Raw genomic sequence first — 14266 nt, 5'->3', positions numbered from 1 at the left:
GTCAGTGTGAGTGTTGGAGCTGGAGCAGCTATCTTGGGCTGTGAAGCAAAAGGCATGTTTTAAGAGCGGCAACACAGTGAGAGAAAGAAACTGGGCCCCGGACTCAGCTGAACTGCCACTGTATTTTGGCTTCTCTTTGTGAGTTGTTGAACCCGTAGCCTAAGCAATATCAGATCTAAACATTTACTAGAACCGTGTTCCAACTTCCTGGCCGGGAAAACAAATGTGCTGTTTGGAAAGAGCATATAATTGAGTTAATCAAACTTTCTGTGTTTAGGGGCACAGGGTCCAGTTTTAGCTCTGTGATCAAAAGTGAGTCCTTAATCCAGGCAGGACAGGTTATATAATAAGGATGGTGAAGAAGCTGTGGAAATTCAACTGGCATTTTCAGCAGACCACGTATACTTAGGCTCTCCCCCTACACAACTCAGAATTTGTGCATGTGGTGCCAAGATTTTGTGTAGGAGGGCTGCCTGAACAGGCCATCTTGCTATGTAGCCTCTCCAGCAATATGGTAAATTCCACGCTACATCTGCCAGTTAGTATGAATTCAGATGAGTTAGAATTAAAATTATTCATGTATTTAACACACAGGATAAGTTAAGATGACTAAAGATAATGGAGCAGCTTATTTTTTTTTAATAAAGATTTATATATTTGAGAGAGTGAGAAAGCGTGAGAGCATGAGCAGGGAGAGAGGGAGAAACTGACTCCCCACTGAGCAGGGAGCCTGATGCGGGGCTCGATCTCAGGACCCAGGGATCATGACCCGAGCCGAAGGCAGATGCTTAATCGACTGAGCCACCCAGGTGCCCCCAGGAGCAGCAACTTCTTAATAGAAATTCTGCTTTTTGGAGGCCTCTTAGGAACACAAAATAGGCTTACCTTCTGAGCTGAGTTGCTCAGTGGCTAGATTCCAGCCACAGGCTCAAGTCTATGACCCAACAGGTCATACTGAATCTCTTAATAATCTATAACCAGAATGTCATCATCTAAAGAGAGGTTGGTGAAGCTCTCTTAACCCAAGTTAATTAGCAGCTCTGGTCTATTTGTGGAAGTATGTAACCTTCCAGTCTCCTTCCAGATTAAAATAATACCCGATTGGATGCTAGATGGGTCTGAGAATTTCCTCACAACTTCCATGGTTATTCTCTCATATCATGGTCAAGGCACTTGGTATTTCATTTTTCCTGTTTTTCAAAAAAGGAATCTTTAAAAAGTCACACAGCAGCATCGGGATTGAAACCTTCCTCTGAGGCGAAAGCCCATTTTGTTTCCAGCCCTCACGAAGCAGTTGGTCCAGAGGCTGGAAAAGTCCTTTGACAGCATTCCAGCCCTGTCAGCATCTTCACCGCTGTAAACAGTCGTAAATTCCCAGAACTGCAGACACACCCACATAAAAATGTTAATTACCACAATGCCTCATAAAACCAGATGTAAACGAACAGGGAATTAGCGTCCCATCGGAGTCCCGTCTTGGAGTCCCCTCCCCTAGCACAGATCGTTGAGAAAGGACAAGATTTAATTTTTTTCAAATTACAGTTAGATTTTTCAAACCTGATCCCTCTCATTTTGTGAAGCTTCTCGGTTCTGGAGAAAATGATGGTTGAGGCTACACTTGGGCTGCTTTTCAAACCTGAAACCTATTTTATCAGGGGTGAAACTGAGGCTTGTTTAAACAAAATAGAACTTCTTTAGGCCCCCAAGTCTTGTTGAAACTCTTGCAGAGGACAACACATACGGACAACTCTGTTAGGGCTTCTGCTTTCTGAGAGTTCCAGAAACCATAGCTTCTGGGGAAGTGCCCTGCAGGAACTGCAGTCTTTAGAAAACAACAACAAAAATCCCACTGGGATGAAAGAGGCTCATTTGTTTTCAAGTTGTGGCCCTTCTCTCCTCTGGGTGGCCCCTCCCCCCGCCCCGGGGCTGGGTCTGAGGCTTTGATTTATAATCTTCCACCCACATAAGCCTTGGCATTCACCTGGGATCCTACAATGAGGTTAAGGTGTAAACCTGGAGAAAGCATTTAAGGACAAGGGCGAGGTGGGGGAGACGGGGGGGAGAGGGTTAAAGAGAGGAAAAGCAATTAGGAGACCACATGCTTGGCCTCAGTGAATGCGCCCCAGCGGTGGAAGGCCCGCCTGACTGAAGGCCTGCTGAATGTGGTTTCGGCGTTGAAGACCGTGCCTTGGCCTCTGCATCACAGCCTCCAGGCGGAGAGCTCCTTGCCCAATGTGCTGGGACCGGGATGGCCAGTGGGTGCACGCCCCTCCCTCTTTGTCAAGATTTGTTTTATATGCTTGCAAAGCCAGATCTCCATGTTCCCAGCTGTAAGGCTTGGGATTTGCAGTGTATCCCCTGGGGGGGAAATACCAGCAGCTGCCATCTTCTGCCAGAAAAGAACTTGCCGCCCCAGCTTACCTTGGGGGTTTAGTGCATGATGAAGGCAGAAGGTTTTCTGGAAGAGAAAATGAGATATCCCCATGGGTCAACCTTGGAAAAACTGCAAGGTGCCGACCATATGTGAGCCATCCCAGGTTCTAATAATTATCATTATGGCAGGGCTAGATAAGTGGGCATTCTTGAAAAGGAGGAAGCCTCAGAACTGACATCTTAGTGCCTGAAAGGAGTTGTGAGATTCGCCTTGCACTTCTGAAGGCCGCATAACCCACAGTTCTTCCTTTGGAAAGGGTTTCTGATGTGATGTTGAGGCCATGGGCTCCAGAAGCTGACTCAGGTTGGAAGTCTGGCTCTTACACTTATTACCTGGGTGACCTAGTGTGATTTCTTCCTCCCCCCCTCTGGAAAATAGGGCTAATACCCCCTACTTTACTGGATTGAGGTTGTGAGAATTAGAACTAATGTATGTCAAGTACTCAGCATAGTGTCCAAGCTTATAATAGAGGCTCAATGTTTAGCTGATAGCTGTTCATGAGAAAATCAATCTGGTTTAGCACTCAGGCGGTGGAAGGGAAGGAGAAACAATTCTGAACTGTAATATGACACATAGGAAAAATAGCATGATGTCATTTATTATACACAGGACCAGCCAAAGACTCCAGAGGGGTGTGAGTAGGTGTCAGAAGCACCCAATGCTTTCTCGAGGTAACTGGTTCTTAAAGGAACCCAGGAGGTAGTGATGTTAAGCTTCAAACTCTGTCAATGAGGGAAACGAATTTGTAAATCCTGATTCACCTGGGTTCAATTAGCATCAATTATGCTCTCCCACCTGTACATAGGAAGTACAAATACCATCCGACAGCTTGTTCCGGAACTCCAGTCCAGAAAATAAAATCCAGAGAAAGGAATTTGGAGCTTCCAGCTTAAACTAAAGTCTGAATCCAAATCTTCACATTTTTCCTCTATCATTCTGCATCTTAGATTTTCTAAGATCTACCATATAACCATTTACCTTAAACATTAACACAAGTATTTTTAAGGGTGTGTAATTATGGCGCTGTAAAGGATGCAAAGAAGTCTGTTTCCAGACTGGAGAATTTGGCATGAATTGACTCAGTAAGATGGGACCACAGATTAGAGTCCTGCCTAGGCTTTTTTTTTTTTTTATTTTTAAGCTGCTCTTTAACATTCTTCGCATTCCCCAACTAGCAGATTTAACACTTGAGTGTTGAGCAGGGAGCCCGATGCGGGGCTCGATCCCAGGACCCTGGGATCATGACCTGAGCCGAAGGCAGACGCTTAACGACTGAGCCACCCAGGTGCCCCTGAATCAAATTTATTTTTAAAGTAATCTCTATGCCCAGCGTGGGGCTTGAAGTCATGACCCTGAGATCAAAAATCACGTGTTCAGGGGCGCCTGGGTGGCTCAGTTGTTAAGCATCTGCCTTCGGCTCAGGTCATGGTCCCAGGGTCCAGGGATTGGGCTCCCTGCTCAGCGGGAAGCCTGCTTCTCCCTCTCCCACTCCTCCTCCTTGTGTTCCCTCTCTCGCCATGTCTCTCTCTGTCAAATAAATAAAATCTTTAAAAAAAAAGAATCACGTGTTCTACTGACAGAGCCAGCCAGGTGCCACTGGGTGGACTGACACTTCATTATCTTCCAGCTAACAGCTTAGCAAGGGTAAGCTGGCTTTTGTTATTTAAAATAATACACTAGAGGGCGCCAAATACAAAAGCTGTGACTTTGAAACTGCTTTAATAATGCAGTTCCCACAGTGCTACAAGATATATAATCAGTTAATGGATTCAAGCCAAAAGACCATCCCAAAAACAGTATGACGCAGTTCAGGATAATTAAGAAGCTGTGTTTTCATTTCCTCAATTATATATATAAAAAAACAACCTCATGCTTTATATTAAGCAACTCATAATGTGTTTCTACTTGATACTGTTATTCAAAGTACCTTTCAGCTAGTTTAATTTGTTTGCTCTGACTGCCAGGTGGAGAAGGGAAAGAATAAACTTGGAAAGGATAGGTTAACCTACATAAAAATAAATCTTAAAATATACCTCAGTGTAATTTTTAACCTTTTAAATTTAGCAAAGTAAAACATGCATATATTTTATTAAAAAAAATCCATATCCAAGAGCTTAAAATGAAAAGGAACAAGACCCCATCTTCAAACTCAAACTGAAGAGGCATTATCTTTTAGCAGTAACTCCAGATATCTACATAATGTTTATATTTCTTGATTTATCAAACTGACAATTTCTTTGAAAACTGAGGAGTTAACAGAATATCCATCTTTTATCAAGTTTACATCTCTTACAATCCATCTTCATAAAGTTTACAAAAGAACTTTTCCTTTACACTATTACAAGAACAATACATCATCATAAAACCCTTAAAAAGACCTAGAGGAAATTAATATTCTGATCCTATCCATACACATTTTTGCAAAAATAAGATTACATTGTACATGTAATTTCATTAAACTACATATTGCTTGTGTTTCCATATCATAAAATATTCCATTTTGGTTTTTGTTATTGTAGTGTAATTTACATACAAGTTAAATGTTCTAAAGTGTAAGGAACTTCCAACTCTTCAACCCATGTTGCGATCAGATGATTTCACTCCACAGTGGGAACTGTGCTGTTTGAAGGTATTATTCAGTCTGAGTTATGGATGCTTAGTGTTTGAAGGGGCAAAGACTTAGAGGGTAAGAGGCTCAGACTTAGGAGTCCTGCAGAGACAACAGAAATCAACCAGAAACTTGTTAGCAACTCAGCATGGAAAGGAAGAGTTTTCATTATTCCTCAACACCTGAAGACTCAGTGAATCACCGACGAGTCTGCCACAAGTTTGTGGAGTTCGTCCATTTTTTGTAGAGATAATAATCTCCTTTATATGTTTAATTCTTTTTTTGTAAATTATCACCAAAATTATCTAGCATCTCTCTCGTTCTTTTTTAAGACCAACTCCCCTACCCCCCAATCTATACTTAGTTCCAAATGGTAAGGGATCAAGTGTAGGGAAGCATTATGGCCTGCTGTCAGGCATCAGCCTAAAATGTACCCGGGAAGAAGCTTAGTCTACCCCTTCACTCATGTGATGCTACAATCATACCAAACCTAGGCTTGTCCACTATCCCTACACAATATTCACCCAGTACAAATCGCTGCCAAGGGGGGCAAGTCCAGTAAAAGCAAAAACTTTCTTAGGAACTAGGAGCATCAAGGGCTGCCTGGGAAACGGCAAGCAAACTCAGGAGCCGTCAAATATCAGCTCTTTCAGGTACTGGAAGGCCATTCCGTGGGGATGAAGAATCAAAAGCATTTTCCATACCTAACACAACGAACATGGCATGAGGAAATAGGTGCTCAATAAATCCTCATAGCTTTGCCTTACTTTCACTTTTATGCCCCATACTGTTCTAAGGGCTTTGCATGCATTACCTTATTTGACCCAACAACAAATGAGAGGCTCAGAGATTGTCATTTTTCAACGTGGGACAAAGCTGATTAAGGAGTTGGGGGGGGGGTTTCGGAATGCAAATACACGTGAGTCCCACCGCAGGGCCACTCTTGCTCCCGCCCTCCCCAGCAGAGTTTCAGGAATACAGACGAATAGTCTCTTCCTCTGGGTACACAACACAATAGCTGCACAGGCCGCGATCAGCATTTCCGGAAGATGGCGGCTGCGCCGGGCTCACGGTCTGAGTGGAGTGCGTCACGGCTGGGTGAAGCCGGAAGTGGCACTAGGCCTTTTTTTTTTTTTTTTTTTTTAGGAGAAAGCGACTGACAGATGGGATAAAAGGGAGAAAGAGAGTCACTTAAAACCCTGAATACCGAAAAATCTAGAGCCCTGGAGTCTGGGTGCCGCAGAAAGCGCTGGGCGGAAGGCGACCTGACAGGCAGTCCAGTCCAGCCCCGCCCCGGCTCTCCGCCGCGCCGGAAGTGCGTTTCTGGCGCTCCTCCGAGATGGCGCGGGCAGGAAGGCAGCAGCGCGTCTCCGCTGGCCCGTCTTTTCCCTCCTCGGTCTCTGCTCTACCAATGGCCGTAGGCACGCTGGGCCTTCGGGATTTCCAGCCTGGGGAGGGTAGAGCCGCTTTCCCGCGCCGACCGCAGGCGAACTTGGCCCGCCTGCCCCTCCCCCGCCGGGAGGGCGGTGCCCTTGTGACGCAGGAAGCGGCCCGGGCTACGCCTTTCACCGCGTGGGCCAGCCCGCTGCCGCGACACAAACGCCGGGTCCGGACTCGCTCCGGCTAGCGGCCAAGCCACGAGTTTGCAGCTACTGGCAGCCACCCACGGCTCGCTCTTCCAGACGCTGGGCGAATGTCTGGACGGCTTGGTGGAGTTCACGAGAGCAAATAACCACCCCACCGAAAGCTTAGAGAGGTCTCAAGGAAGAGGTTTCTCCCGTGTAAAGTGGGTGGTGGGTCCCTAAAGGGGATCTTCCGTGCGTCCATAGGCACGGTGAGCCAGTTATATATTGTGCGCAGCGCCAGAGGCTATTTCCACAAAAGGTCAAAACTGGGTTATGGAACCCCTTCCCTCTTGGCGGGTCAGGATGTTGGAAGCGCGGTTTTTTGTTTTTTTAGTGTTTCTTATCGAAGTAAAATTCCTCATTGGCTTCTCACCTTAGCCGCTTTTAAGTGTGCTAGTTTCTCGGTTGAGAGAAGGGGTCACTCCAGCCAGAAGCTAAAGTAACACAAAGTACCCGAACCTGAACAGGGTGCTCAAATACCATTAGCTACAGTCCTCATTAACGGAGTTTTCTCTCAGAATTTTAATACCCGGCCTAAGATGCCTAACTAGATGTCTGTAGATGGGGATGTGTGTGCAGTATGTAATACACATGTAAAACATCCTGAGAAGGGATTCATAAGCTTTAAGGCCCCTGGCACAAAACTAAGAATCTGTGTAGTTGGGGGCAAGAGAAACCTCTCTGAAACTAATGTTAACAAAAAAACCACTGGCCTAGAGGCAAATACATCATGCTTGCTTCGAATTATTTCTGTGGTTGATCCCCAAGGTTATCCTGGCAACTTGTAGATTTTGCAGAATCAGATGGAAATTATCTACAGAGGTAGACAGAAAACTGTAAAGGTCATTTAAGTTTATCTTCTGGGATCTTGAAAACAAATGAAGCTTACGGTTTTGGCCAGTTAAGAGTGTTTTGGGAAAAGGTACTTCAAAGAAGGACTACTCCAGAAACCAGGGTGGTCATGTTGCCTTTCCCTAATTTCCTTTCTCTACTGGGAAACAGATGGTGGTTCTTCAGTGCAAGTAATTTGGTTCCACAAAACCACCAGAAAAAGGATTCTAATCAGCCACTGTCTTAATCCACACGTGGGGGGTGTTTAAAGCTTTATTCTTTAATGTACAAAGAACCTGGTTTTTGTTCCTGGATTACCTTTGACTATTTTCTCAGTTACGGTTGGGTTCACAAGATAACTAACGTTAACTTGTTGAAAACATTTTTTAAGCCTAGCAACAAATGATCTTTTGGATTGCAGTATCCGTTTATGTTGAGCTTACTATGCACATAACTTCCTTCAACATAAACACTGTCTTGATGATTGTTAATCCTTATATTTTAACTCATTTCGCTCAGCCAATCCCCTTTGAGGAGTCACCTCCTACAATTAAGTATCTTTATGTCGTTACTTTTAATGACTAGTTTTCCTGTTCAACAGGAATACAGAGAGGGACTATCCATCAAATCTTGGATATGATGCAATTCTTCTGTGTGCAGCTCAATAGCTAGCATTTTCTCCCCCTTCTTTCCCTGTAGCATTGCACTGTAAATTAAAAGCTCCCCCCCCCAAATCCATGACTGCTCCAATACACTACTCTTTGCAACTGTTTATGCAGTGCCCTATTTTTTTGGCATTCCTAAAAGCTTGTTAAAATACTCATCTATGTTTCATAACATCCCATTAATATTATGGTATTGCTCCTCATTAACAGATAACTTTCAAAGAGAACAGTCTCTTCACTGCAGTTTCAAGATCTCAAAAAGGGAACATTTTTTATTATAGTTGTCTTTTCAAAATGTAGAAATGATCTGATTGACTTGGTAGGTTTGTCAAGAATTTGAACTCTAAACAGGCACCAGGTAATTCTGATGCAGGATGACCCAGGATCCATTTTTTTTTTTAAAGATTTTATTTGTCAAAGAGACAGATCTCACGTGCACAAGCAGGGGGAGCAGCAGGCAGAGGGAGAAGCAGGCTCCCCGCGGAGCAAGGAGCCTAAGGTGGGACTAGATTCCAGGACGCTGGGATCATGACCTGAGCTGAAGGCACACGCTTAACCAACTGCTTAACCGTCCCCCATCTGGGGACGCCTGAGTGGCTCAGTCGGTTAAGCGTCTGTCTTTGGCTCAGGTCATGATCCCAGGGTCCTGGGATGGAGCCCCGCATCTGAATCCCTGCTCAGGGGGAAGGCTGCATTTCCTCTGCCTGCCACTCCCCCTGCTTGTGCTCTGTCACATAAATAAAATCTTAAAAAACAAAAACAGGGCGCCTGGGTGGCTCAGTTGGTTAAGCGACTGCCTTCGGCTCAGGTCATGATCCTGGAGTCTCAGGATCGAGTCCCGCATCGGGCTTCCTGCTCAGCAGGGAGTCTGCTTCTCCTTCTGACCCTCCCCCCTCTCATGTGCTCTCTCTCTCTCAAATAAATAAAATCTTTAAGAAAAAAAATTGTTTTAAAAAAACAAAAACAAAAAACTACTGGCCTAGAGGCAAATACATCATGCTTGTTTTGAATTATTTCTGTGGTTGATCCTAAGGTTATCCTGGCAACATGCAGATGTTGTAGAATCAGATGGAAATTATCTACAGAAGTAGACAGAAAACTGAATAATCTATGCAAAAATGCAAATGTTTTGAAATTCTTTAAGTTCTATATTATAAAGGAACACAGCCAAAAGAAATGTGCTACATGGAAACTGTGGCCTTTCTGTAGAAAAACCTGTTTCACAAAGACTTTAAGATATTCAGGCTCAGATAAAATGTATTCCAAGTTCTCCACCTATTTATGATTAAAATTTACAATTATTTACTACCTTTGTTAATGCTAAGGGCCCAGGTTGAGGGAATGGGCTGCTGTTAGCAAACTGAGCCTTTACAGGCCCAGGATTTTAATCAAAATGTAAAAAAGCCTAGTTGTACTACGGTCACACCCTGCCAAATACCTGGCAAAATTCACTGGCTTAACCCAGTGAGAAATTCCCTGACATCTCAGACACACACCGTGTCTCCTCTATAGTGGTGTCCCTCTGTGACATGCAACTACAGGGTTCTTGAGTGAGACTTTGAATTAAGGATAAGTGCTACACAGCAGCACATAAAATCTGATTGTATTTGCTACATCCTAAACAACAATGTACTTGCTAAGGTTGTATAGTGCCCACAACTGCTAAACTGTTCTGCGTAAGATGGACTTAAAGGAGGAAACTTTTAGAAAGAACAGGCAGCTGAAAGTGAGAAACAAAACTGTACAGTGCACTTTAGAATTTAAGAGGATAGTGCTCATGTGTTTCACAAAAAAAAACCTGCATGGGATTTTGTGAGCAAAATAGGGTATTTTGCAATTTAAACTCCCAGTCTATCTTGTGAAATCATGAATAAAATAAACATTACTTATTTATGCCTCACAAAGTAAATTCTTTTTGGGGAAAGTGATTAAGGAAAACACAGCCCTGTTTTAAATTTTGGCATGAGTCAAAGGCTGCCCAAGGAGGGCAGCTACATTTAGGATGTACATGCATGGATGACCAAATTTAAGTCCAACACAGCTTTGATAACTGCTTTATAAAATGCTTACACCTCACTGAAGAGTCCATCATCTTAAAAGAAAATCTTGACAATGTTTATTATGTCCGATTAACCTACTAGTAGTCTCTCGAGTAATAAAAAAGCACTTATAGTAATGTGATTCCACTGCAGTAAAACTTTAATGTAATAGTGCCATCTTTTGAAGGTTAAGTTTTTCCAGCAAGGAGGCAAATCTCCTTACATTTATTAATGTCATTTATCCCATCAGTTTATTCTTTTTGACTACTGAGCATGATACAGGCCTTGGTTCACACTTAACCTAGCAGTTTCCATTTCTCTTCAGAGAATGCGGCTATGTAACCAACTACTTAACGCTCAGTAGGCCAGAGTGAGATTAAGTAAAACTACTAGAGAAGTATGCACTAAATCAAAGTTAAAATACATTTATATTTGCTTGCTGCGGTGATGTATCTTTACTTTTTCTTCCTGTGTGTCTCTAATGTAATAGGGTATTAAAGCCCTATCCTAATAGTTTAAATATGCCACAAATTTTACATGTTATTATAAATTCATTTTAATGGTGGCATATTACTCCATCTACTGTCTGTGACATGATACATATAATTATTTGCCTATTCATTAGCCAGTTCTTAACAATATTTGTATTCTGACCTCCTGGCTAAGCTGGCTTCCCTCTTTTCTATGCACTGACTGATCCCTTGATGAATAGCAGGCTCTCTGGTAAACTAGTTGCCACTTCAGCATTATTTGTTTTTAGAAGTCTTACGTATTTCCTTTAACTGCTCTAGTCCAGGAATCTACTTTTGGGGGGGCGGGTATAAGGCCACCCAGGAAGTATTCTAGGCTTTTCAGGTCACAGTATCAGTCACACAGGGCCCCCCTGAACCCTTCAATAACTTTTTAAAGAACTTTAACTCCCAGGCTGTGCTTCCTATAGTTTGTCCATTTCTCTCCTAGTCCTTACTGGGAGAAAAAGGGTAAATCTCAGTTGTGTGCACGTATGATCACGGTAACTTAAAAAGTTCTGGCTAGGTATTTAATTCAATTTGGTCTTCACCATAATACTTTTTGGCATCTCACCTATCACTGTGTGCTTCTGTCTGGCCAATTAATACAGCAAGTATTAAAAAGATGCCTGCTATACCCTGGGGGAAGAGAAACTCAATGATTAAAGTAAGAAATCACTGAAAGTGGACTCCTAGGTGGCTCAGTAGGTTAAGTATCTGCCTTTGGCTCAGGTCACGGTCCCAGAGTCCTGGGATAGAGCTCCTCATCAGGCTCCTTGCTCAGCGGGGAGCCTGCTTCTTCCTCTGCCTGCCACTCCCCTGGCTTGTGCTCTGACAAATAAGTAAATAGAATCTTTAAAAAAATATACTGAAAGTAAGATTTAAGTTTATTGAAACAATGCTACAATGATATACTTATATGTATAATTTCAGTGTTAGAGGTTTATATCACATAGCTCCTAAAACTTGCCACTGTAATTCTAATAGCTAACATAATGAAAGCTAGAGTTATTTTATGAAAATATTCTCATAGATTTGAAAATAACACTAGTAAAAAAACAAAACAAAACCCTAGTAAGGTTAAGTTTCTCAAATAGTTTCTTGTTTACTTATGGAGTGAGCTACATGTCCTAATAACCTGTGTTGTTTGCCACTTACCTACCCAATTCCTCATTTTACTCATGTTTTTGTGGAACAGAATTTAGGATATTGTATTTACAGTTCTACAGGCCCAAAAGAAAAAAGAGCTGTCCAAAGATGCAATGAACTGCCCCAAAATCACTCTGGCTATTTGAACAGAAGTCAATCACTTTTTAGGCAAACTAATGCTTGCATAAAGAGGGAGAGGAATTAGTTAACACTGGATACCTTAGAGGATTTTAGGTTAATCCTAAATTTTATCAGTCTCCATTAATACTTGTTAAGCTTATGCTGAATGGAGCAAGACCACTGTGACAGCCCACAGATATACCTGGTCTTTTAAGATATACAGTGTTTGAGGGGTGCCTGGCTGGCTCAGTCGGTGGAGTGTGCAACTCTTGATCTTGGGGTTGTGAGTTCAAGCCCCATATTGGGTGCAGAGATTACTTAAAGTCTTAAAAAAATAGTGTTTGAGAGGAATTTTAGTAGGGTATTTTCTTGTTCATGTATTTGGCACTTATGTAAACTCTGGCTTTAGGAATAGTGATACCTTAAGATGACTCTAGGAGCAACAGAAACCATCAAATGATAAACAAAAAATGAAGGCCAACTTCTTCTCTTTGATAACCATAACTCCATTCTTACCTCTGCCCTTGGGTACTTATATAGCACATTATTTATGACTGCAGCCACTCAAATTACTCCTCGCTGCCTCTGAATAGGAAGAATGATTAACACAATGGAATGTTGGAAAGACTAAATTCCACACCTCATTTATCCTTTCAGCCATGACTTTATTAGGCAGGGTGAGTTAAAATCCAGTCCTTAAAAGAGTATCTTTTCTTCTTACACAATTCCTTATCTTACTCATTCACTCTTAAATGCAGTTGTTATATTTGCCTTTCACATTAAAAAAAAATCCCATAGCTAATGATGTGGACTACTCTGGTTTCCAATTTGAAGAACCCCAACCCTTTAACTTGAAAAAAATACCCAAGTGCCCCAAACTAGTAAGTGACTTCTGCTCTTAAGTCAGTGCTCTTTCAGACAATGCTCTGAATGTCAAATAAATTCAATGAAGCGAGGATATCAGAGAGTAACCGTAACTCTCAGAGTAGCCAAATACCTCATCATCTAAACAGCTAAAAGGCACACAAGACTGATTTCCAAGCTAACAATATTTGGCTTTTATCTACTAGAGAAAAAAAGTTCAGTCCATCAGAATATTCTGAATTTCTTTGAAAACAATTTATGTTGCTATTCTGATGAAGTTACTAAGAAGAAATTTAAGAAATGGTTCATGGTAACAGTACTTCCAAGCTTCTTAGGTAGGAGAGGTCTAATATTATAGCAACACCTCCCAAAAAAAGAACTGAAAAAAATTCTTTGTACTGTAGGCTTGTATAGACCTTTTATTTTTTTTTTAAAGATTTTTATTTATTTGACAGAGACCGTGAGAGAGGGAGCACAAGCAGGGGGAGTGGGAGAGGGAGAAGCAGGCTTCCCGATGAGCAGGGAGCCCAACGAGGGGCTCAATCCCAGGACCCAGGGATCATGACCTGAGCCGAAGGTAGGCGCTTAATGACTGAGCCACCCGGGCGCCCCTGTATAGACCTTTTAGTGAAACACTTCATTTCACATACCTAAGTGTTTATTAAATAGACATCTTGGGGCACCTGGGTGGCTCAGTCTGTTAAGCATCTGCCTTCAGCTCAGGTCATGATCTTAGGATCCTGGCATCGAGCCCCACATCGGGCTCCCCGCTCAGCGGGGAGCCTGCTTCTCCCTCTGCCTCTCCCCCTGGTTTGTGCACTCTCTCTCTCTCACTCACGCTCTCTCCCAAATCTTACAAAAAAGAAAAAATAGACATCTGCATGAAAAGTACCTGGGTTTGTCAAAAATGCATTCCTGGGTCACACTAAGTAGTTCAGCATATGGTTCTTCAGGAATTGCTACACCCTAAGAAAATTATGAGTGATGACACCTAACATCCTGTTCTGGGGAAGTTTGGGTGTGGAGCCCAGGAATGTATAGTTTAATAAGCTTCCCAGATAATTACAGTGATCCAACTGGCTTGAGAACCACCAACTTGCAACATTTTTACATTCCCATAGCAGGGTAACTGACTTTAAAAAGTGGATTTTGGGGTGCCTGGGTGGCTCAGTCGTTGGGTGTCTGCCTTCGGCTCAAGTCACAGTCCCAGGATCCTGGGATCGAGCTCCACATCAGGCTCCCTGCTCAGCAAGAAGTGTGCTTCTCCCTCTCCCACTCCCCCTGCTTGCGTTCCCTCTCTCGCTGTGTCTCTCTCTCAAATAAATAAATAAAATCTTTAAAAAAATAAAAAAATAAATAAAAAATGGATTTTTTGGGGGGACGCCTGGGTGGCTCAGTTGGTTAAGCGTCTGCCTTCAGCTC

At 42.7% G+C, this 14266-nt stretch overlaps 1 long non-coding RNA gene across 2 annotated transcripts in view; it reads right to left on the bottom strand.

Annotated features, from left to right (window-relative positions):
• Positions 1–2421: 2421 nt before the first annotated feature.
• Positions 2422–14266, bottom strand: part of LOC110574277 — a 28061-nt gene continuing 16216 nt past the window's right edge. The window contains exon 3 of one of the 2 annotated variants that reach the window (XR_002479958.2): positions 2422–2458. This is a non-coding gene — a long non-coding RNA (uncharacterized LOC110574277). Of the gene's footprint in view, positions 2459–4493; positions 5145–14266 lie in introns of those variants that run through there. The other variant, XR_002479957.1, reaches the window with a different exon arrangement.

This window comes from Neomonachus schauinslandi, chromosome 12 (assembly GCF_002201575.2).
Source record: "Neomonachus schauinslandi chromosome 12, ASM220157v2, whole genome shotgun sequence".
In the NCBI taxonomy this organism is placed as follows: Eukaryota; Metazoa; Chordata; class Mammalia; order Carnivora; family Phocidae; genus Neomonachus; species Neomonachus schauinslandi.
The sequence above is the reverse complement of the archived record's forward strand: the minus strand, read 5'-3'. Positions and strand labels throughout refer to the sequence as shown.